Source organism: Centroberyx affinis, unplaced genomic scaffold, assembly GCF_046629955.1.
Source record: "Centroberyx affinis isolate AG114_WGS23_722 - 3 ecotype Tasmania unplaced genomic scaffold, CSIRO-AGI_Caff_v1 ptg000398l_1, whole genome shotgun sequence".
Classification (NCBI taxonomy): Eukaryota; Metazoa; Chordata; class Actinopteri; order Beryciformes; family Berycidae; genus Centroberyx; species Centroberyx affinis.
Window position 1 is genome coordinate 606,844 of NW_027279066.1, and position 24,747 is coordinate 631,590.

General features: G+C 42.1%; 1 pseudogene; it reads left to right on the top strand.

The window, feature by feature from the left end:
• LOC139641745 (TOX high mobility group box family member 2-like) overlaps positions 1–24,747 on the top strand; it is a 75,178-nt pseudogene that overhangs the window by 33,154 nt on the left and 17,277 nt on the right.

The window sequence follows — 24,747 nt, forward strand, 5'->3', positions numbered from 1 at the left end:
CCCTTCACAAACAGATGTTGCCTAGAAGGCATTATGGGGAGCTTATATGAATTGTCCATCAATCAAAAACAATCTTCAATGGAGTCTGTAATTTTGCCTCCAATCCTGCCATAAACAGTCCCACCAGTGCACTCTAAGATGAAAAGATCCCGGCATTGTATTGCACCATTAGCACTGTGTAAATATTACATGTTTTCCCTGGATATGTTAGTTAGCATTACTTCCACCTTGTGGCTTCATTATTTTTGAAGCGCTCAGCTTTGTCGATGATGGCAAGGCATGACCTAGTTCTGGGACTCTCTCCCTCTCTCTCCCTCTCTCCCTCTCTCTCTCTCTCTCTCTCTCTCCCTCTCTCTCTCTCTGTCACTGTCTCTTACTTTCTCACTTTCTTCCTCGTTTACTCATTCTCTCTGTCTTTTTTATTGTCATTCCCTCTACCTCTCTGCCTCATTTTCTTCTCTTACTGCATCTGTCTACCTCTTTCTTTCTCATTTATTCATTGTCTCTCTCCATTTATTGCCATGGCACCATCACTCTAGCCCCTTCATCCTTTTAGTCTATCCTTTTTCTGCCTCACTGTTACTCTTATCCTCTCCCCCTCTCATTTACGCATTCTTTTTTTCTCGATTTGTCTCTCTCCCATAGCCTATTATTATTTCTCTCTCTCTCTTTCCCCTCCCTCCCTCTCTATCCTTCCTCTCCATGTTTTTATTCCTCTCTTCCCAGCACCACGTGTGTCACAGAGGGAAACATCGCGAGCAGTGGTCCCTGCTGAACAATTACCATGCAAAGCAATCCAAATAGAGATGTTTGCCGAAAACAACATGTGTGTAATTACTGCTTAATGAGGCCCTTGTCTCAGGCAGAATGCCCAATTAGACCGCCGATGAAAAAGCGATGCCAAGGCCCACTGAAGAAAGAGAGAGAGAGAGAGGAAGAGGGGGAAGGAGGCAAAGGAGGGAGAGAGGGAAGTAGAGGGAGCTTGTAAGACAGAGAGAGGGAGGGACGATGGGAAAATGGGAAAGGGAAGGGAGGAAGAGAGAAAGAGGCGAGGAGAGAGAAATAGAATGAGGAAGAGGGGGGGAAGGAGGTGGGAGAGAGAAAAAGAGAAGCACGGCAACAGAGAAAGAGAAGGGGATTGGAAAGGGTGGAGAGAGAAAGAGGGAGAGAATAAGAGAAACAGGGGAAGAGAGTGAAAGAAAAGGAAGAGAGAAGGGGGAGCAATAGAGAGAGCAGGAGAGAGAGAGAGAAAGAGAAGATGATTTCTGCAGTGAATGTGGAGTAATGGCAGAGCTGATAGCATTGAGCCGAGGATAAATTGGCATTTTAAATGTGAGAGCGAGGCAGTGCAAAGGAGGGCTATAGAGAGAAGAGCAGGGGGAAACCGCCTTACATTGGAATATATGGGCAGCCATGTTGAAGCACAAAATGGCTGACCTTTCCAGGCTGTCTTGGGGCCTTTTTTCGGTGAATACTTTATCACAGAGACAATTGGTTCAAATGAGAATATTCTGAATTCATTTCTTCCCCTGGCGCTGAGAGAACGGTAATAAGCGTTTGCGCTCCGTTTGCTGAAGACTTCACGGTTTTCGAAATCGGGCAGTATTTTCTGCTTTAAAAAATGGCGCTATTCATTCACTGTACTCTCTTTTCACCCGAGAGAATCTTATCCTGAAGAACCTCTCAAAATGGCTCTACGTCACCAGTGATATCAAAGTGGATTTCAATGGAATGAAATTGCTCAGTTAGGCGAGGACAAGAGGCTTTCATATGAGGAGTGAAGAGTTTATTGCAGATATGTCACCAAGGTCAACATCACTTTTGGCCCGCTCAGAGAGCTACAGTCACTTCTCACTGTTTTCTATGGCTTTATCAAGTGATACCTGCCCCGCCAAGCCTCATCAAGCAAGTCTGTGTCTTCGTCTCGTCATCGAACGTGTACTCCAGCATCCAGTTTCACCTTAAACATGTTTATTCTTCGCTATGGGATTAATCACGATCGGCACGTCAGGTGTTATGGAGACATGTGTGTGCAGCGCTTGTCTCAGTTTCAAGTTTATGTGGCTGAATGCGAATGTAATCATTAGAATAAGCAAGTGAATCCTCACAAGGGTTTCCATGATATGCATCGTTAACCAACCATTGCCCCGAGGCAGGCGCTCATTCCCCCGGTCTTTCTCTTGCAATAATGTACAGTAATTTCTCTCTCTCCCCTCCTCTCTCTCTCTCTCTCTCTTCCTTTCTCTCTCTCTCTTACTCTGTATGCTCATTTAGCCACTTTGACTTTTCCTGTCTACCAATGTAGATATTAGATTTCACCCCCAGGAATTCGGCCCATTTCCATCCATTAGTCTACCTGGTTGGCCATTTTTTCACAGGTATCTTATGATCCATTTGTGTTCACTGATATCCAGCGTGTGTGTTTATCTTGCAGGCCTTCAGTCCCTTCCCTCCGTAGGCACAAAGCAGACCACCCCAAATGAAAAGGCCCCTGTATCTTCACATCTGAGGAATTTGACGTGGAATGCTGTCTAGTTTGATCATGTTTTCTCTGCTGTCTGTTCCCGAGTCTTCTGTACGTTGAGATATTACGACGCTATTCAAAGAATGACCTCAGTCAACAAACAAAAAGGGGCCTTTATTTGACGTGTGTTTCCATATTCTGTAGCGCGTGTGTGTGTTCGTGTGCGTGTGATCGTGTGCGTGCAATGGCATATGTGTCCATGAGCGTTATTATCCTATCCAGTCAAGGTTTCTTCCATTTGCTGAAAACACGGTAGATGACAAAGCTTAATGTTTTTGGAAGCCAAGGTCATTATATAGTATAGCTCTTCTTTACATGGCAGCAGTTTCTCAATCACCTTGACTGCATAACTTCCGCTCCTAGCATCGGCAGCCGAGCCATTTGTGCGACAGAATCTCATTTTCTCTCGGAAACGGTGCCTACGCGAGCTAAAAACAGACAAATGTGTTGTTTTGTCTTCATTCTTAGCTCATTCAGAGAGTGTCAGTGAGGGATTTTTCAGGGAGTTATAACGTACTAGCGCTAGCCATCTGAGCTAGCAGATTGTTCCTCAGCGCTCAACTATTTAGCCAGGGTTGTTTCCCAGGCACCCTGGGGGGTCAAGGGTCATACGCTGTTATGTGAGCGCTAACCTCGTGGCTAGCAGTGTTTTGGCACCTGCAGCAAGTGGTGTTTCCATGCCTGATTAGCACAATCTTTATTACTGTCCCAAAGAGAACGACACAGCATGCCCTCGCTGTGCAACACACACACACAAGACGCAAGGGACTCATGCAGAATCATTCACACCCTTTACTACCGTATTCACACACAGACTCATTCACAGTTATGCACACACACACACACACACACGCAGTGGAGCCCACAGGGAAAAGCCCATCTCTCGTCACTGTGCTCATGTAGCCTAATTACCGGCCCGCTGACGAACAGTAATTACCCACGCTGCCATGCCACCACGAGGTTTAGCCAAAGTGACAAAGTCATTAGGCTCACACTTCAGGCCACCCGTAAATTTAAGAGTTTTTTTTCTCTTCGCACCCCATCCCCGCCTCCTGCTTTTTTTTCATACCATATTTATTGTTCTTTTCTGTTTCTGTCCACAGTTTGATGGTGACAACATGTACATGAATGACAATAACCAGGAGTTTCGGTCACCAAACCAGGTAAGACAGTCCACACCTTTTTATACAAACAGCACCAATTCATATAAATAAACTGTCTGAGGAAATTGTCATAATATTAAGTTCAGTATTCCAGTTGTTAGCATTTAACAAGTAGAGTTCATAGAATCACAGAATATACTGGGGGTTTTGGTGTACATTTACTGGTTAAAGTGAGAGGAAACAGTAGCGTGAGGCTTTCTCACAGTCCTGTCACTATGTTTTGTTGTGGGTACCACATGGCCAAATTACCTCAAATCTGTGATCCACGGGAGATTCACTCATGTAACATTACAACACCATGAGGTAAAGTTAGCTAGCTTTTTTTATAGCTAAAGTTGGATGAAATGAACAAGAAGGACATCATCACAGAGAAACCTGACTGTTCTCAGACTGTGACAGTCATGACAGGTAAATGTACACAAGAGACATATAGAGATTTACTGTAACATATAAAACATGATGTAAAAAGAAGAAGAGAAGAGAAAGACAAAAACAGCCCAGAAATGCATTTAATCTCTACAAAGCACATGCCCTTTCATGGATGCTTATCCAAAGCACCTTAAAGTATCATAGATGTGTATGGAGTGAATATAATGCAAATACTATTTACACGTGTTTTATAACAGGAAACTTCAATTTGATTGGTGGGTGCATTTGTGAATTTCCCTCCACTTCCTGCAGAATAATAGTCCAGAAGATTTGTGTCTCCGCATCGCTTTGTATCCACAGGATGAGACTGACAAATACGCAAATGCAGATCTGTGACTCACAATGCAGGTTTGCATTTGTGGATATACAATTTACACGTGTGAATTTTGCTTGCGGTTCACAAATCTTCAATCACAAATGTATGATATGTCTTTTCACTTCACAAAACTTTATTCACATTTGTGCATATTTGAAAACACGTGTGAGTAGTATTTAGAGCTGCAACGATTAATTGATTAATCGATTAGTTGTCAACTATTAAATTAATCGCCAACTATTTTGATAATCGATTAATCGGTTTGAGTAATTTCTTAAGAAAAAGAAGTCAAAATTCTCTGATTCCAGCTTCTTAAATGTGAATATTTTCTGGTTTCTTTACTCCTCTATGACAGTAAACTGAATATCTTTGGGTTGTGGACAAAACAAGACATTTGAGGACGTCATCTTGGGCTTTGGGAAACACTGATCGACATTTTTCACCATTTTCTGACATTTTATAGACCAAACAACTAATCGATTAATCGAGAAAATAATCGACAGATTAATCGACAATGAAAATAATCGTTAGTTGCAGCCCTAGTAGTATTTGCACTATTTTCACTCCATTATTTGTAACCCTGATGGTGTTAGTGCCACGCTCTGTCCATTGAACTATTCAACACACACACACACAGGCTAACTAGCATTTCACCATTCCAAGCTCATTGAAGTAGCGGTCCCAGGCTGAGGCAGTGCGGTCCCAGCCACACACTCAGTTAGGCAGAGAGTTAGACAGGCGGGGTGCTGAGTGCTCCCAGCTGGTAGATGGGAACACATGGCTGGACATATGGCGGAGTTTGGAGCTCCAGGATTTGTTGATCCAGCAGCGAGGCCTTCATGTTCTGACAAAACATGACGAGGTGCCGGCTCCTCGTCAATTAGCGCCTCGCCTAATACTGCCGGAGAGTCATGGGACAAGGCCAGCAGGCTGAGGACGCTGGGACACACACTCACACACACTCACTCATGCATGCACGCACACACACATATACCTGTAGGAACTGGCACATTCTCTGACACACACATTCATAAGCACAAGTGTACGTAGACATGCTCAGTCTCATTCTGTTACATTCACATACCTGCAAGTGCACATACACACACACGTGCACACACACACACACACACGCCAAGTGAACCCGTACACATTCCTTTAAACGCTCACTAACACACACACTCACACACCATCGTCCTATAGCCATAAGGTTGCCTTTCCTTTGATGTGCGGATTGAGTGACTATAATGAGGGGTCGAGTGGGAGCTTTAGCAGCTTATTGTCTACTTATAGCACACATCATAGGCATGAGGTCCATCGGTGTTATCCACATCGCCTGGTTTGCCCTAATTATGTCACTTTGCATGTGTACATGGGTGTCTGCTAATTGGGATAAATGTCCAGCTTTGTAGTTCCTCTGTTGCAGCGGTCATGTGTCAATCATCGACACCCACTCCAGGTTTGCAGAGTTATGTCAACAAATGCCTTCTTAGTGGGTAAGGCAATTTCGGCTTTTCAAAACATGTCAGTTGCAATTGATGCTCTGTCATTGGCATCAAATAGAAGCCTGCACACCGTTTCTGAGGAGCCCTCCGAACACACTGTTGAGATAGTTCACTGTTTGGCTTCCAATCCTTTAATACGGCAGCTTTAATTTGAAATTTGAAAGGGGCCGGATGTGTATCTTTGCTCTTGACAAGAAAGGATGCATAGCACAGGTTTAAACCAGAGAGAACTGTTTTAAAAATAGGATTCCTTTTAAATGTAAGACATAAAACACTAGATTGACAATTAACTGAGTGCATTGCCGGGACCCTGTCCAATATCCTGGAGAGCAGAATGCCTTGAGGCACAACCTATCTTTTGCCTCAACCAATTCCACAGCCTCATACACACAGCAAATACCTTCAAAGCCACCACATCCAAGCGGTGTCTGTGTTTTCTTTATGTGTCACGCAAAATTCACCACAGTGACTGCTCTGCATGTGTTTCTCGAAGACGAGGCAATTATTTCTTAATTGAGGCTTAATTGTACGCATTAGCTGTGCATTTACTTGTTGCATATGGATTGCCTTTGAAGTTAAATGAGACAAATTAGAGGTTCGTATATGGTGGCGTTCTCTGCTTTCAGTTTGAGATGGTGATTAGCTGTCTAATGGATGTGCTGGATACATGTCTACATGCCAGGGTGTATACGCTCTTACATTGTAAGTGTTGGTCTTTTTTAGTTAAGATTCAAGCATTCAAACCAAGATGCCAAAGCTGAGGCATGAGGTACTAACATTTTTACTAGCACTTCGTCTGTTTTTGTATTTTCTGTTGATTCTGTGTGAATAGTACTGCAGCAAAGCTCTTACACTTTGGTTCTGAGGAAAAGGCATGCGGCATCACACAATGGTCTTATTCGAACATAGCGAGAGAAGGAGCCCATACCCCCTTAATGTGGGTTTTAACACAGCGTTTAGATGCCCACCCAAGCCCTTAGATGATGTGTGCCTGTGAAAAAGGTGCATGCGGCCAGAACAGAGTCTCCTTTGTTTGCATGTCTGAGGTCTTCCACAGCATACGCACTGAGGTAGCAGTTTGACACAGCCAGGAGATTGCATTACACATAACATCTCTGGGCTTTTAAAAAGAGAAAACCGCTAATCAGAAACAGCTTTCAAGGGGCCGTTTACTGTATGCTTGGACACAATCTGCCCATTCAAACAAGCTGTTTTCAATGGCTTTGAATACTGTATGTTTTCTGTACGAGATATGAATGTGATCCGCGCATATGGAGACGTTTTGATGTTATTGACGTTTTCCATTTGGTTTATCTGTTGAGATTTGAGCCTATACAAAGGTGTGGGTGGATTATTATGTTGTCAGCATCATGTATCCGCCCACGTATGGAGAGAAAATATAGGGAATACTTTGCACAATTGCAGATTATTAAACAATTTAATTATACTGATCTGTGTCTGATCTGTACTGATCTGTGAATCTGTGTAATAGTATTTTCTTTTTTCATCACTCACATGCATGTCAAATAATGTTGATTGCAGTATCTATTTTTGCAATACATATAATGACATGCATGAGAACATTCACAGCCAAACCAAAATGGCTGCCTCCAGCCACGCCCACACACACACACACACACTAATAAAAAAAAAAAGATTAGAGATAGGTCCAGTGTGATGGACAATAAGTGTTTTTGATTGGGGTTCAAATCAACGGTGATCCCTTTGAGTGATTATGCAGACTGGAACCTGTGTTTGTGTGTGTGTGTGTGTGTGCATTCATGTGTGTGTTGTGTTTGTTTACAGTCCATATTCCACTGGCTTCCATTTACAATAGTTAATGGACAGGATTTACAGCGTCCTCCTCACATTATAATCAGTCTATGTGTATGCATGTCTGTGTGCATTTGTGCATACAGATACACTGGTGCAAATTAGAGACAGAAAAATAGAGGATTTAGAAAAAGAAGAAGTGGGTGGGGGGAGGGAGGGTTAGGCTTGAAAGAGAAAATGAGCTGGTGGCAGGAAGAGAGAGAGAGAGAGAGAGAGAGAGAGATTGCGTCTGTGTTACTTTTCTTTCTCTTTCCTGTTGTGCTTGTTCCATCGTGTTTCTCTACAGGAGAAGAAGCGCAGAGGCCACCGGTCTTATAGGAGAAGCAGCAAGTTCCAGCTTGTTTGTGTCTTTTTGTTTTTCTGCTTCCGGGTGTCTTGTGTGAGCCATGTGTCTCTATCGATTTGGCCGTCTGCAAGAGAGCAGTGGCTGATGGTCTAGATTAGAATAGAAACCTCACCTGTTGGATACAGGCTTCCTCTCTCTCTCTCTCTCTCTCTCTCTCTCTCTCTCTCTCTCTCAATCTCTCTCTCTCTGTCTCTGTCTCCATCTGTCTGTGGGTCTCTCTCTCTTTCTCTCTATTTCTGTCTGATTTCAGTCCATATTGCTGTCTCTGTTTATTTTTGTGTATTTCTCCCTCTCACTCTGTCTCTGTGTCACTCTCTCTCTCTCTGTCATTCTCTCTCTCTCTCTCTCTCTCTCTCTCTCTCTCTCTCTCTAGTGTTTCACCCACCTGCCCCATCTCCTTTCCCCTGCAAATGTACACACACAACACATAAACTTAACACACACACATTCTCCCTCCCTCTCTCTCTATATATATCTCTCTTGCTCACACACACACACACACACACACACACGCACACACACACACACACACAAGACAATGTTTTGTCAACCAACCATAGTTATCCAGATGTTGTTCGGCCTGTATAGCCAGCTGATGTCTCTCTCTCTCTCTCTCTTGCTCTCTCTCTCTCTCTCTCTCTCTCTCTTACTCTCTCTCTCTCTCTCTCTCTCTCTCTCTGAGTCAGAGACACCTCAGTACACCCTGGCACCACACACCCAATGTGGGCGATGCTGATGTGAAAAGGCACCGTTACTTAATAGTGACTCACAGTGTACCATTATACCCCCAGCACAACTGCAGCCCTCTCCTCCCTTCACCCCCCCCCCCCCCCATGCCCCCCTTTTACTTCACTGAATGTGCACACTATAGTAAGTTTTATCCCTCTATCCTTTCTCATTCCCTTCCCTGCAACAAAAGTTGGGGGGACATCTGAGCCAAAGGATGAAAAATGAAAATGAAGGGTCAGAAAACGATGACACACATCTTTCTACTTCTTTGAGCTGGACTGGAGCTGTTGGCACGGCTTAGAAAATGAAGTGTTGTGCACATACATCTTGTGCAATATGGATTTGATCATCGATTCACACTGAATTAGGATAAAAGCTTTTTTTTTTAGCATTGAACCAACAATGGGGCATCAATATCTAAAAAACAATACTGGAGGAACATCAGAGGAACATCAGAGGAACCAACGGCACAACGTCCCCACCCCTGCTGGGAGGGATTGTAAGTTACAGTTGTAACTAGGGATTGCTAGTTCTTTATGTAGGTCAGTCCATGTCAGCCAATAAGTCCAATTACCATCAGCCTCTGAAATAGAACAAGCAGAAACGCTCATCTTCAATGACCTCTGCTCTGCTTTCATAGAGCTGGAGAGATGGAAAGATGCATACTGCACACTAAATATTATATAAAATGAAAGATTCATTCAGAATAGAAAGATATTAGTGAGCCTAGAGTAAATACAGACGTTCAGAGGGAGGAAAAAATAAACTGTATTCAGGTTCAAAGACAGGGATCCACGGTGATGTGAGAAATGGAGATGCAGAAATGTGTTTCCCTTCACATCCCTTGTTCGAGGAATATGAGCAGATTCATCTTTCATGATGTCTGTTGATATCTGGAAGCTTTAAAGAACATCAAAACGACCCTGTCCCCCTCTTTTGGTGTAGTCCCTCAGTCTCTCCCTCAAATACATACCCCGCAGTAAAAAAAAAAAAAAAAAAAACACTCCCAAAAAACAGAAACTTATCAGTAGCGAGAGTGCACTCAATGATTCATACGCTCTTTTAAGAGAACTTGAAACCTTGGATCTATTTCGGTCCTGGCCTCTCTCTGTATATGCAGCACGACGGAGCAGAGGGATTTAGTGGGACTAAGTAGTTTGATATTTCTATTGGTTTTCCTAGGGTGTTTTTTTACTCTCTCTCTCTCTCTCTCTCTCTCTCTCTCTCTCCCCCCTCCTCCCTTTCTCTCCCCTAGTGATCTTTCTCATCATATGGAGACCAAGGTCATGGCTGATTGAAATATAATAGAAGTGTAGACATCTGGCCTAATACTGTGGGAAGTTAAATCTATTTTAATGGCCCCTGCCGCAGTGGATTCTCTCTGATGCACTCTTGCGCTTCACTGACAGTAAATCACAATGTTCTCTTATTACCCTGACTGGAATGAGGGCATAGAGAAAGAACAATGAGGGATCCACATCATTTGTTTTCACCCCTCCCTCGCTTTTTCCTCTCCTCTCCTCTCCTCTCCTCCTCTCCTCCCCTCTCCACTCCGTTTGCGACTCATAAAGCAAGGGGCTTAAAGAGAGTGACATCATGAAAATAAAAATAAAGGGGATTATGGGCGAGCTATTGTGCCATATGTGATTACTGGGGCTTCCATGTTCCCTTGGGGTGGATGAGTGACTACGAGACAACATATTTTATTTATTTATGCGATTCCCTCTAATGAATAAGAATAGGAAATGTGGCTGAGACCACAATATTGCCCCCCGTCAAAATACGCAGCCTTTGGACCAAACATTGAGGAATTTTCTATTTCTCTCTGTTCCGGTACAAAGATCAGAGATATTTTTTCACCCTTCATCTTTGATCTATAACCGTGAGCTTTTTTTTTTTTAATGGAACTGACATGAATTTGCGGCACATGGCCCTCTTTCACACCTTTCAAAATACTTCCTTTGCCGCTGTGTTTTTAGAGTTCAGGTTCAATCCAGCGCAGGTCCACCCACATCTGCAATCGAGAGCCGGGTCCTTTTTACCCACCTAAATGAGATCCATTTTGATGTGACATTTGAGAGAATTGCCAGTGGAGGGGGAAGCAGGGAAGAGGTTAGCTCACTCCCTCACTATTGGTCGAAGCCCACCCCGGCCCACCTGTCCTTTAGTGACGGACGCTACCTATGACCCTGAGCTACGATTGGACGTGGGGAAAGGCCCCCCCTCCCTCCCTCCACACCTCACTTATCCCAGTTCTGTCTTGCTGTCAGTCAGCCCGGGGGGTCCACTATCCCTTTCTCTTCCTATTGTATTACACTGTCTGCTTCTGTTGATACATCACCCAAATGGAGTTTCTTGTCATTTCAAAGCCAGGTCACACAGCCTTTGCGACCGTCCCTCTAATGGTCAGCTGTGCGAAGTCCAGCGCCTTGTCTCTGACGCTGATGAGTTTGATTTTTGCCCTTTCTCTGCTCTGCAAGGTTGATCGCTGAAGGTGAATTTTGAAATCCCACGTAAGATGTTTTAAAGATTTACCGTTGCCATCCTTCTATCTAGGCTCCACAGAGTGGACGTGAAGACCTTTATGTATGCATGGCCAGCTGTTGTTTGTCGCCAAAACAAGGCTGCTCTGTCATTTTTTCACAAAGTAGCATATGGCTGGTTGACTTTCCATAGGACACTGTATACCCATTGAAAGTTGTTATGTGATTTTATGACGCAGAAGAGTTTTTTTTTTTCCAATGAGTTCTTTTTCAAAGTTTGTTCAGTGTTTTGTATTATGGGCAACACCTTGAGTGTGTCAATCACTGAAGCTCTAATAACAAAGTCCATCAAAGACAGACAGTTTTTGTATTTGGACAACACCCCCCCCCCCACTCACCCCCACCCCCCCCCTCTCCTTATCAACCATGACAGGTCCTCCGATGTATCGTACAACGTTTTCATTTTCCTCCCTGTGACAACCACATCATTGTTCCCAGATGAGCTGTCTTCTGCTAAACTGTTTATAGGCCATGAAGAACTCCATCTCCGAGCTAAGGACTTCAGTCTGTCATGTTTCCGTTTGTGTCAAGAACACTTTTAGCTTACCTGATTAATTTGTTTGCACTTCTTTAATTACCTCACATAAGATAAGTCGAGGTGAGCTGAGATTCGTTTGCCAGCATAGCTTTTTATATCAAGCTACTTGCTAACATGTCAAGGTGAACTTTCATTTGTTAGCTTTGCTGCTGCAGCCTTTGGTCTTCAGAAATTCTTTGTGAAATGAGTACGATGTCGTAAGATAAATAAACGCTCCGTGCAAGTGAGAGAAATACGGTTCCACACCACGAAAGGAGGAGGAGACAGACTAGAGACAGGCAGTAGTTACTAGTAGTAACTTTGAAATACTGTAGTGTGACATCGAGGTCAGGGTCAATACATTTGACATATAACTCCAACGATCCAGGTTTTTTACTGTGAGGGAAGTTTTCATTTTTACTAAAAGGAAAATTGTATTTACCATTGACTTTTACTTTTACTTGTTGTACTTACTAAAGCCAAGCTTTTCAGATGAAAATGACACGTCATGCTATTTTTACACAATCCAATTTGTGCTATTGTCACATAATCCTTTCATGGTGGAGGAGTGTGATCTTCTCATTATTGGTGCCCACAACACATAATTTGCATTTCATCGTTTATGCTTATATCACAAAATTTTATGAGACTGTTGCCTGCTAGCTAGCATGCACCCACCTTACCCAACTACCGTCAAGTAAAACCCTAATTCCCGACTCTCCTCTCCTACACAGCAACATTTAAACTTTTGAAGAAGCTCTGTGGGAGTCGATGCAATTTCACCACTGAATGGACCGTTGAATGGTAACTTAGCTTGTGTCACACTTATAACAGAGTTCATTAAGTGAACACTATGATATACATGATTTTATGTTCGGCTTAAAAATAGATATACTTCAAAGTGTGGTTTAAATTTCAATCAGTTTCTAATGTTAAGACTAATGTTAAGAGAATACAAGACAATTGCGAAACACCATCAGAAGTCATTTAATCATTGACAGATTTGCTAGTGGATCTTCCATGGTTGACACGCCCAACACGTTTCCCATGGGGTGAAACATGTCACCCTGTTCTTCAAAGGACCAGGCTCTGCTTTAAGTACCTCACATGTAAGATGACAGCAGACATGCCTTGGAGCAAGATTTTGATTTTGATGTTGTTTATTGGCAGAGGTCACAATAGAGAGCCACACCTTGCTTTTATCATGTATTCACTTATTATGAGAACCGGGGCGTTTTATCTTATCACAGATGCGAGGTACTGTTGTTTTTAAGCCCTATGGAAAGAATTGATATGTAGAATCTTCAGAGATCCGAAGTAACGTCCTTGTCCAGAAAAATGAAAGATTTGCTTAAATATCACCTCTAGAGGGAGGGTGAAGGTTAGGGAGAGAAGGCTGAATCAACATTTGGCGTTTCCTTCTGACCCCTCTCTCTTTTATCCACTCTCCGCCATGTCCTGAAAGACAGTATATTTATGAATTATTTATCTATGTTTGAAAATATTAAACTTGTGATGTCCTTGTCCCGTGTCTTATCTCCAAGGGCATCATAAGAAGCTGCGGAGAAAAAAAAAAAAAAAATACACAAAAGCAATGGAAGGCGCAGTCGTAAAATAGCCTCAGACGGCGTTTAAATCTTTGAACATGCGTATGACATCAGTTATGTTTCATCTCGGACAGTACAAGTGTCCAAAACGCATGATGTATTGTGTTTGGATCAATGCTGGATCGTTCTGCGTTCCACAAAAACCTTCACTGGGCCTGCAGGAAGGACAGAGTCCGTATCAACTACACTGTTAACACTGTCTTAGTATTCAGCATCAACGTGGCATGTGACACGCATTATTGAACCGCAGCCCGCAGATGAAGAAAACATGGATGATGTTTCTATGAAGGCGTGATAAGAGCTGCTGTACATATGAAGAATGTGTTTTTTCTAAAATGAGATCAAAAGTCAAACGAATGCTGGGATGAAAGTATAAGGTGTACTAGAGAATCAAAATTGTTAGGTAACTTAATTTCTTCACTTGCGATTGGTTAAAATTGCTCAATATTGATTGGTGAATTACTGGTATTTAATTTCCTTCATATCTTTCCCTTCTTGGCTTCCACCTGCTAAAATACCCATTCTTACCTAACAAGTATTTATCCCCCAATTTCTTTATTTATCCATTCATTGATTTGAATGATGATGTACAGTATGTATGCATGATTGTATGTATGATGCTGAAGGATGCTGTGTATGGAAATGATGTTTTTATGAAGTGACACAGCAACACAGAGTCCAAGACAAATGTACCCCCGGGGACAATAAAAGAAAATCTTATGTTATCAATTCCAATTTCTCTCATAGTGATTAGAAAGGTCTGTTAAAGGGGCATAGCATGGCCACTTTACCCTCTGAGGCTATAGTGTATTTTGTCCACTGCAACCTCCATTACATATAGGTGTATATTTCTGGCATTTAGCTGACATTCGTATCCAGAGTGAGAAGGATCGATGTCTTGCTCAAAGGCACTCCAACAGGATGCTGTGGTGGATAAACACACACACACACACACACACTAGCTGCTGCAGGGATTGAACCTGTGACTTTCCAGTTACAGGACGGTCTCTCCAGCCTCAATTTACCATACAAATGCTTAGACAAATGCCATACTTTGCATGTTTTCAGTAAGCAGCCAGGAATAGAGGTAACACTTTACAATAAGGGTCACTAAGTTAAGGGTTAGTTAATGCTTAATAAGCATTAACTAACCCTTAATTAACAGTTAACTAATGTGTCTGGTAATCATTTACTAATGGTGTTCATGTTAACTAAGGTATTAATTTATACATTATTTAGTAGTCATCTTTATAAACCATTAAATAATGTATAAATTAATATCTTAGTTAACATGAACAACATTAGTAAATTACACATTAGTTAACTGTTAATTAAGGGTTAGTTAATGCTTATTAAGCATTAACTAACCCTTATTAAGCATTAACTAACCCTTAACTTAGTGACCCTTATTGTAAAGTGTTACCGGAATAGAAATGCAAGCCCATGAGATTTGTTTTTATTTTTATTTTTATTAGATAAAACCTTGCTGCATTGTCCTTGATATCATCCTGAGAAATGTTGGACAATGCAGAAACAGGCATTTGCTAAACCTTTATTGTGGGAAAAGGAATCGTCAATGATAATATTTCCAAGCAAGTATCAAGCAAGGAGAATGAGGGTTATGGGAAGAGAAAATAGCACATCACCCACTGATAGCAAGCATACTCCCTTTTATTATTATTTTCTCTCTAACGATAGTGCACATTATGAGACTTTTATCCTATCTTCAAGCACCAGTACTGCTAGTGGGGACATTCTAGCTGTTCCTCTGCGTTTCTTGCCATTTGTTTGCTAAAAGTATTTGTTTGCAAGATGAATGGCTGCACTGGCAGGCGAGATGACAGCCTACACGAAGATGATATTGAATTGATTTCTGAAATGTTGCAGAACGGACTGCTTGATGTGTACCACGAGACATGAATAATAAAAATTCTATTAAAAAGCTCTTGAATGGCTGACACTGGAATATTATTTGTGATGATTAATTTTCTTCAGTCATTATAAAGGGGAGTAGGCATCAGATTGCCTCTGACAAAATTGCTTTTCATTCCCTGGTGAATACCCTCAGTATGCTTTTTGAGAGCACAAAACCATATTTCTCAGCGCAATATTATGTCAAGATAGGCCCGGGAAAAGACAACCATAGGCCTTGCTCATGTATCACCTCATTAGTACTACAAAATCTTAAGTGTTTCACCTGGTGAAACACTTAACACTGGGCATACTGGATACATTTCAATAGTGAGGAATTTCAGGTTTGTTCAATCCAGTTCATGCAATTCTGAAATGTGATTGGCATTGCAATTATGAATTTAGAAAATAGCCTGTAAGTGACTGTCAGTTGCGGTTTTCCAGTTAATGAATTTGATTAACTGTATTTTGAAGGAGTGTAGGCTGACATTTCAGTTTGTTGCTTGAAGGCAGTTTTTCATATTCTTGAAGTACATTATTGTGTACAGCAACTGAATAACTTATTATTCTGTTTTACAACTTTTATGAATTTGCTATGTACTTAATACTATACACTTCAAGTTGAAATCAAGTTCAACAATTGCATTTATAAATTTTTCCTTTCAGCCAAACATTTTCAATTGTCTACTGTAAATTTGTAAAAAGAAAGTCTGAACAGCAAAAATCAACACATGCATTTAAAAGACAATTATAAAGCTCTTGATTACTGTGGAACATCCTTCGCTATTAGTGTTTCTCTCAGAGTATTTCTTGGGATTTACAGTTGCTGTAAAACTGTTGTGTAGTGGTAAGTTTTCCCACTGGCCAAGTGTAAAGCCCTTCCTAGAGATTCAAGCTTTCTCTGTGCAGTACAGTGTGTTGTAACTCGGTTTGCCCTGTTGTGTCACATCAAGAAGGATGTGGGTTTGGTCACTGGCCCGGCTTGTGAAGTTTTCACATTCTCCTCGTGTTCATGTGGATCTTCTCTGCGAGCTCCACTTTCTTCCCACAGTCCAAAGAAATGCAAATCAAGTGGATTGGAGACCCTAGATAGCCCATAGGGATGAATGTGTCTATCTGTCTGTCTTGGCCCTGTGATTGGCTGATGACATGTCATCTGTAGTGTGTGCTGGGACGGGCTGCCTGAAAAGGTAGTGAAATTGAATGACTGAGTATTCTGTGACTTCTGGAGTCTTGGGGTTTTCACCAAGTATGATCTATGGTGTATCAAAGGATATGTCATAAAGATGTATATTTTGTCCATATTTGACCAGATATGGTACATGTCAACAAAACCCTGAATATGTATTGGAGAAGGTCCGTATTCTATAGAGATACTGGAGTAAAGATATGAGTTTTAGTCATATATAAACTCAATATACAGCTGTATTTGTTTGTGCAATGAGACATGCAGATATGCCACAGATGCAATTAGTATTCTAGAAAAATATTGAGCTCAGATATTTCCCACATATACATGAGAAAAATAAGATGCATGTGGTATCCTAGTATGATATACAGTATGTCCTCAAGATCCATGACAGCAAAACTCATCACTGCATCAGAAATGGTCTGTTTTATAGAATTTCAGTGATATACAATCCTACTATGTATGTGTTCATCTTTACTGTTTCCCTGACTAGTCCTCTCCTGAAACATAAAGCATCTGATTCGTTCCTCATCCACACTCCCTTCCTATATTTTCTCCCTCTCTAGAACTACTCCAGTCAGGGCAGAGGCAGCAACGGCGGCGGCGGAGTCGGGGACGAAGACTACGAGATCCCCCCCATCACGCCCCCCAACCACGCCGACCCCTCTCTGCTGCACCTCATGGAGCACGAGACAGGTTACCCCTTCCACTCCCTGCCTCACAACGGCCTGCTCAACCCCTACTCCTACCCGGAGCTGCCCGCCCTCATGATGTCCAACATGCTGGGCCAGGACACACACCTCCTCTCGGGGCCTATGCACTCGGTGAGTACTCCTTCTGTCTGTCCCTTTTCAGGTCTGGACCTTCGTGTTCGTGTAAGTCAAGAGCTGTAGAAGTCCACCAGTCCACTCGGTCGGAGGGTCGGAAGTTAGCTGAAAATTTAGCCAAAATTTCCACTGGAGGTTAGGTCTGGGCGATATTGACAAAACCAAATATCACAATATTTTAGACCGAATACCTCAATATGGATAATGTGACGATATTTTGGGGATGAGTATTTGTGCTTTCAAAAGATATTTACACTCAAGAAAATTCAGAAAATTAGTAATGATCATTAATGTGTAATCAGTAATAAGTAATGTGGATATGATGAGCAGGTAAAGCCAATCATTGCTCATTTTACTCAGCCAGAACAGGCTAATAAGTTCAGAAAATAGTATCACTTTACTGTAACACAGCCTTTAAGACCAGGAAGAAGTAACATTTAAGTTATTTCTCAATATTACCATAACCAAAATCCCCGACGATATCTATCCAGCCCTACTAGAGGTTGCACATGTTTCTGTAATGGTGCTATGCCACTGTTTCCAAAAATATGAGTCTTATATGTTACTGTGTAAATGAAGCTATGAAGCGTCTAACTCATCTTTAAAGATGAAATGTTGCCTTTGAAGCTGAAGATTTTATTTCTAATTTGTGTACCATTGTTAATATTCTGAGACCTATTTTTTTGTAATAACAGCAAAGCGTTCTTATATCAATTAGAGGGATAATGAGCCCAGTTAGAGGCCGAGGAATCTGAGACAGTGAAGTCTGAAGAAGGCCTAAGCCGATACATGCAACATTTATACATTCAGAGAGCTGCTGCCTCCTTAACACCCAGACCTTTGCAGCAGAGCCCCTTTAATATCTATTCAGCCGCGCAACTCAAAGATTTCATTGCCTCAAAGTGAGCCGAGAAAGAGAGCAAGAAACTCTGTGCTGCACATTTTCATTCGTTATGATCGGCAAAGCAAAAAAAGGAGGGGTGGGTGGGGGGTGGCAGGTTTTCAACAGAAAATCTTGAAGGGGAGGGGGGGAAGAAGGGATCTCCCTTGTCAGCTACTTTTTCTTTTCAAAAGGATGCAGAGGACCCCGCTCCCCCCTCCAGTAAAGCGACTTTTTCTTGTGTTAAACATGCTTCAGACTGAACATGCAAACACCCCTGGCGAACACATTCAAATGCTTTAATCATAGAATCGAACCAGATGAATTATAGATGGCCTGTGTAGTGAATTATTCAATGTTATATACTTTCATCTGACATAAATATTACTTTTTTCTCTCTGCCCTCCATCATGAATATTTATGCTTTAATGTGAGCATCCGTGGCATTTATCCTCCGTTAATCAGGTCTTATGTGATTTTCAGAATCAAACTGCATAAGTTGCAGGCTACATTTTCCGTGGGTGGTAGCTAAGGCCTCCATTAAAGCCAGTCTTCAGGATTAGGTCACAATCCAGTGGCTACTGAGCTGAATATGCTTGGTGCATCAAAAAGATACTGTTGACTGGAACATTTACTGTGGATCTGCTTTGTAGCGTTATTAGTGAGGGTCAAAAGGCTGGCTAACTGTAATCTCTGTAATTTGGATGAGTTGATTTTTATAGATGACAACGTTTAGACATTTTTGCAAAGGTGTGTGTGTCTGTTAACATGCTATGTACCTCTGTGTGTCATGTCCGTATAGGAGTGCATGTAACAAAGCAGGTCTCCTCGGCCAATAATATTTCAGAAGGAGGCAGAGAGGGAGTGCCTGGTTTTTAAACAGCTTTTGTTTCACCTTTGCAATTATTTATTTTCAAATAGCCCTTCAGGGTAATGTTCCATTTTCTTATTTCACACCCCCTTTTCTCATAAATGAACCGTCATTGCAATAAATCACCGCACAAACAGAGACTTGCACACACTGTGAAAGGTCCAAAGATTTATGTAACACATTCATGTTTCCCACTTCCACATTTTAGTACTACTCTAGCAGAGCCTGGCTAATAATAGCCGCTATTAATATTTCCTGTTGCCTAGCAACCCCTGCAAGTAATAGCTTACTCTGGAAAAATAGATGACCGATAAGGAAGAAGAAGGGGGGTGGTGGGGTTGGAGGGGGGGGATTCAATTCATTTATTATCTCCTGGGACAAGAGGAGCTTATTTCTGAGGCTGAGGAATAGGAAAGTAGGCTGTATATTGAGAAATATTTTAAAGCAATTGAAGATGAGGTTATTTTCATTTTGGTTCCATTAGGGATGTTTCATTTGACGTTTCCCCCAAAAAGTCAATTAACCTTAATTTCGTACTGATAAAAGTGTAATAAGGGAGATTGAATTTATGTCTGCTGAATGCTTAAAGAAAAATACGAGTGGATGGAAATAGGCAGTCAGAGTAACCAGGGGTCGGAAATGAAGACAGGCTTTTACATTCGTCCTGCTGTTTTTACAAAAGCCTTACGGTAAACCCACAAAATTGGAAGAGATAGGTAGAACACTAAACCACTAATCGTTCAACAGTCTTCTTTCAACGTCGCTGAGGAAGCAGATAAAAAGTCAACAGCAGTACCTTAAGGATACACTACCCTACAATGAAAGCTATCCTACAGTGCACATATAAACCTCCTACAAATACAAGCTCAGCTGGAGCAACAGATACGCTTCATCTCAAGGGATGATGTTGCTGGTTTTTGTACAACATTTAGCCTAAGGCTAAAGCTCTGTAAACTTCTCCCTGCTTTGGGATTCTCTTTTTTCAGCGCACATCGATCCTACAGCAAACACAGTTAAATCATTACAGCACTGAGAGCAGTGGATTGACCATCATCATCATACTGCATAGGCACACAGTTTTGTATTTGGTTAGTCCTGGTAGCTTAAACATCTGTGAATTCTGTTCATTTGGCATCGGCTATGTAATAAAGTCGAGATTTCAGACCGACAGAAAAGGCTATGTTTCTGTTAGGGATCTGTTTTTTTCAGCATTTCTGAATTCATCGTGTCTGACAACCTCCTCCTTCCCATTTAATTATGACAGCTCAGGCAGCAGAAGTATTAGCTGCTGAATCAAAAGATATGTAGCAGATGGGAAAATGGGTGTCAAGAAACATGCATTGAGTATTAGGTAAATTTCAGTGCGTGTACATTTGATATACGGAGAGGTTTTGATTCTCCTTTTTACTTTCAGCTGTCAGATCCATCGCTGTGTTTGGGTGTGGAGGGTGACGCTTACTGTGGCAGTCACATATTGCTCATAATAGTCTTTACTGCCAGTTTTGAACCATTTCTCAAACTTGAAATCGCTCCGTTTACAAGGACTCAAATGAACAGACGGATAAACAACAAGGTTATAAAAGAAACAGCTGTCATTCAGAATTGCTGTTTCTCTTAACTCCACCCCACAGTGCTGACCTGCTCTCTCAGTTCCTTTGAATCAAGGCAGAAAAGAGCCAAGTCCTGGATGACTGGATACTGTGAAATGTAACATTCTGTCGTGTGAATGCTTATTACTGAGGGAGAATCCCTATCTCACCCTAAGCTGTCAGCCTTTCTGCCACCCCGGCGCTGGGGGGAGAGGGAGCACCCAGGGGTCTCATGTTCAACAGGCCCCCTGGTTCTCCAGGTCTGGCTGGTGCTATAGCAAAGGGGAGATGCCAGCGAGATCTGTCTCTTTGGAAAAAAAAAAAAAAAAAGAAAAAGGAGGGAACTCTGAAGCAGACGGTAATGAGGGGTCGTGGAGGGGTTTGCAGAACGGCCCCAACATGGAGCCTTGTGGGACGCCGACACGTTTAAATATTGAAACAGAGCACCAGCCCCTGTCTCATTACCGGTGTAATGAGGCTGGTTTGGGGAAAAAGTCCCCGCCGCCAAAAAAGCAGCTGCCAATTCTGCAAGTTTATGTCGCACATCAAGTCACATGATTCATATTGGGGATTTGTTCAATCTTGTTAAACATGCGGTGCTAGATTGCTATTTTTGGCAGGGTGTGTATGTCACTAACAGACCACAGGCAGCACACATTTAAGACTCTGCTGTGTAGAGATAGTGACAAGCCAAGTTACTGTTGATTATGGATAATTGTCAGTTGAAAATGGCGCTTTGTTACAAAAGTAAGGTTATGGTTGCATTCTTTTGGCTTTTGAAAACAATGCTCACCTAATCTAGGCCTATATTAAAAAGTAAAACACAGAAATGCATTCAGTCCTTGTGACGCACTGTATTTTAGCTAGAGATTTTGATTATGTGTGTGACTGTGTGTGCATTGGTGTGTGTGTGTGCATGGATGCATGAATGTGTGACAGTACATTTGTACAGTACTGTGGGATACACACACAAATGTGAACTGTCCTATACACATTTGTGTGTGTATGCTTACCTGTGGTTCGCGTGTCTAGGTCCGTGTGTGTGTGTGTGTGTGTGTGTGTGTGTGTGTGTGTGTACGTCTGCTTGTATCCATATGTGCCCGTGTTTTCAAGATCAATTTTTGTCAGAGCCAGTGATTGCTACAAGGTTATGTGAGCTTGACTTAATTTGACTTCATTTAATCTGCTAAAGGAAATTTATTTTGCATCACTTGGCATTTAGGACATAGACAGCGAGGGAAAAGGCCACAACCATTTTAATACAGTGACATAAAAACTATATTGACGGCTGTGGTTATTGACAGTGCCAGAATAGGTAGATGGAGGCTGAATCAACCCTTTAAAAAGGTCACAATAAGTCTATCAGCATTATATACAAATCCGTTTGCAATGAAACATCTTAGAGCAGTGATATTCAAACCGCTCAGAATTGAAAAAGCATAAGAAAAGCGGTACAAAGAATAGAAGAGAAGGAAGTTTCCACAATATAATCTGTAGTATACACACAGTGAAATGCATTGCATTTTGGGCCATCTTGTGACTCAGTGGCCTAAGGTGCAAACCATGTACTTGCACTGTTGTATGTTTGAATCTGGCATATGACCTTTGCATCATGTTATCCCCCCTTCTCTCCCATTTTTCCTATCACTATTTAACACATACTATGTAATAAGAAGAAATGCCTTAAAATAATCTCTTAAAAAAATTGACACTGAAAATTGCAGTTTGACGTGACTTCACATACTCAATGCAGCCGGATTACTTGTGTTTTTTAAATTGAAACAGCAATCTTTTTTCCAGTGTAGGCTTTAGACATATCTCATATGACCTGCTTGCTCTGTTGCCTTTCACTGGGATAGATATGACATCTTGGTGACATTCCCAGATAAATCACTTTTTGTAACAGAAGAAATGTTTTCTGTTGTGGCTTTTCATTTTACAAAAAGACAGATGCCCTTCAGTGTTACTCTCCCCAACAGGGGCGAACAATGTGTCTTGTAGTTGTCAAGACAAATGACAACAAGATAATTGGTAGGGCACTCCCATTCGTTTAAAGTGAAACAAATAGGTTTCCAAAGAGAATTGTGCTTTAAAAAGTAAAGCTTTGTTTTGTGCGGCTTATTATGCAGGGGCTGGAGTGAAGTAATGAAGAGGAGTATTAACGGATTGAGCATTAAAAACAAATGAGCATTCATTGCAGTTCATGAATATTCATGCCACTAATTCAAATAACCTTAGGCGACTGTTACGACTAATGAATATTTAAAACAGCATGGTCATAGAGATTTGAGCATTGCATTACAGCTGACTTTCTGGGATCATGTACAAGGGTAAACAGTTACGATGAGGGGGACAGCAGATTTAAGTGGTGATCAAAATACGTCTGCTTTGGGAAAAATATCTTATGTTGCACATTAGTTCTGGGCCATTGAAGCTCAGTAAGTGGAGTGTGATGGCATACAAGAGGACAAGAAGGTGAAGAATAGGCAAAAAAAACCTTTTGAGCCGGCCCAGGCAGCACGGGCTGAAGGAAGGGAGAGGAAAGGCGGTCGCAGCGCAGTACTTGACAGACCGGGACTCGCCCCAGAGGGACCCGAGGGGCGACTAAACATGTTTGTTTTTACTACGCCGGTTTTTGAAATACGCCCGGCACCCCTCGCACGCCGTAAGTGGGAGAATCCCGCCCGTCTCTGCCCACTTAAAAGGGGGCCTCGGCTGCTTCCTTTGAGGGATCAGTGTGGTGACTCGTCCTCCTCGCCACCACCGCAACGCTAATTAGGCCCACCACAAAGCCAGCCTGTGGGGATAATGTCCCATTATTAGAGTCATTTGTTTCAATTAACCGCTCTGTGATTCTACAATAGCACGGCGCAGCCCAGCGCAAAGAAGCCATTACTCTCGCCCGGGGAGCCACTGAGGTTTGGGGCGAGCGTGTTTGCGAGAAGGTTAGGGATACCTGCTTTTGCCAGCGGTAGTGCTGCCAGGCTCCGCATACTGCACAGTCACCGCTCTCAACACTGCAGAGTTGATACAGCGGCACTGTGGCAGCCAGGAGCGAAGGTCGCCTTATTCATATCTCTCCTAGACTGCATCCAGACAATAATAAGCAATTAGATTCTATTTACTGGCTTTTGTTTTTGAGATGTTCATATTTCTCAGTCTTCTGCGCTTCAGTGAGAATTGATTGAAGATTACAGGGGATTGTTGACTTGAGCGCGGACCTCTGAGAACTTGTGGGTTGTTCTTTTTTCCCCTGCTCTATGCAGAGAGCATTGCGGTTTGACTGAATTACTATTCTGCTACTGTATAGTTATGCTGCTCTTCTCATTTTTAGACTGGAATCAGGTTACTTTCAGAGACAATGTCTTTGAGTGAGGCTCTCTATTTCACGTTAGCGCCGGGGATGCTGTTGTAACTCTACAAATCCTCATGGTTTGTCTGCTGTGCTATATTTGAGGAATTTTACTCACCTTTGACAATGACTTTTCATCAGACAAGCCCACGTCTGTGGTCAAACAAAGCAGGTTGCTCTGACAACAACAATTCCCAACTCCCCCCCCATCTGTGAGTATACCCTGGATGACAATTAGCATATAGTACCTATGGCAACCAGCAAGCAGCCCTTCATAATAGCTTTTTGTAATGTTTGTGCACTGGCATACTGTCTTCTGTTGGTCACAGCTGGAGGCTGAAAGAGAGAGGCAAGGGAGAGAGTTATACTGGTTGTAGGTTGCATAAGGTATGAGCATGTAAGAGATGATGATTGCGTGACTAAGCTACCTGACGTGAGAGGAATAAAGTTTATGAATATGTAACCCCATAATGGCTTTGACATCAGTTCTAGAGTGAGTCTTCAAGCAGCAAAAAGCAGAGATGAATTACCACCGTCCTACATACATGATAAAGAAAAAAATAATTTAGTCGAATGATTTCTTGGGAGATTACTCTTGGGAGATGACTTCCTGGTCATT